The sequence below is a fragment of the Octopus bimaculoides genome, chromosome 15 (assembly GCF_001194135.2).
Source record: "Octopus bimaculoides isolate UCB-OBI-ISO-001 chromosome 15, ASM119413v2, whole genome shotgun sequence".
NCBI lineage: Eukaryota > Metazoa > Mollusca > Cephalopoda > Octopoda > Octopodidae > Octopus > Octopus bimaculoides.
Genome location: NC_068995.1, coordinates 30187619 through 30188811, shown reverse-complemented (window position 1 = coordinate 30188811; position 1193 = coordinate 30187619). Strand labels below are relative to the sequence as shown.

Below are 1193 nucleotides of genomic sequence, written 5' to 3'. Positions count from 1 at the left end.
ACACGCGCACACACACACACACACACACACACACACACACACACACACACATATATACATACATATATATATATATCTTTTATCTTTTACTTGTTTCAGTCATTCGACAGCGACCATGCTGAGGCACTGCCTTGAAGAATTTTTAGACGGTTGAATCGATCCCAATGCTTTTTTTTAAAGCCTGGCACTTATTCTGTCAGTCTGTTTTGCCGAACAAAGACGTAAACAAACCAACACTGGGCGCCAAACACACACACACACACACATTTCAATTTTCGTCCACTAAATCCACTTACAAGACACTTGCCTAAGGTGCTACGCAATGGGACTGAACCCGGAACCAAGTGGTTGGGAAGCAAACTTCTTATCACGCAGCCACACTTGCACTTTTATATATATGAATGTAATTTCTTTGCAAACTTCCACCATTGCTATCACTCTAACTGGATACTCTGACGGTGATCACTTGTCCTCCTGTATATAGAAAGCTCATTAACTATTCATGGTTTCGAGTACTTTATTTTATCGGCTCCGAATGTAAGAAGGGCAAAGTTGAACTCCGACAGTTTTGACATATTAATTTTAATCCATAACAGAAATAGTGATATATTTCATTAATTTTTTTTTTCTTTTTTCTTTTTCTTAATTTCTTTCTCTTGCATTTTTTTATAGGAGAACTGAGCAGGCTGACTGATTTTGTGAAGACATGAAATCTCAATGACAGACCGATAATCTTTGGAAAGCAGATCATTTTTCACTACCTAAATCAGCTTTTATTGTCTCTTTTATCCAAACAAATCTGATAGTGCTACACATCCAGAGCTGGTATTCTCTGAAAGATCCTTTCATGGTATACGGAATAAAATACACCCAGCTTCCAAAAACATCAACTACTTCGACGATCACAACATCAACAAACAAAAGAAGCAGCGACGGCAGTAAGATGAATAACAACAATCATATATTTACTGTTTTGCTGACCTTGTTTGTGTTTATCTTTAATAAAGATTGAAATGTCATTAATTGTGCAATTATACATAAATACTTAGAAACGTATATACATGTATATATAATCAGAAAGGAGGCTTAGACTTGTTTCCTATACTCTATCTCTAAAAGTAGAAAGACAGATAAAATAACATATACATACATACATACATACATACATACATATATATATATATATATATATA

The 1193-nt window shown here is 34.7% G+C and overlaps 1 long non-coding RNA gene across 1 annotated transcript in view; it reads left to right on the top strand.

The window, feature by feature from the left end:
• The window catches only part of LOC106867615 (uncharacterized), a 4816-nt gene extending 3797 nt beyond the window's left edge, over window positions 1-1019 (top strand). The window contains exon 3 of the long non-coding RNA XR_001409170.2: window positions 673-1019. This is a non-coding gene — a long non-coding RNA (uncharacterized LOC106867615). The remainder of the gene's footprint in view (window positions 1-672) is intronic.
• Window positions 1020-1193: the final 174 nt, after the last annotated feature.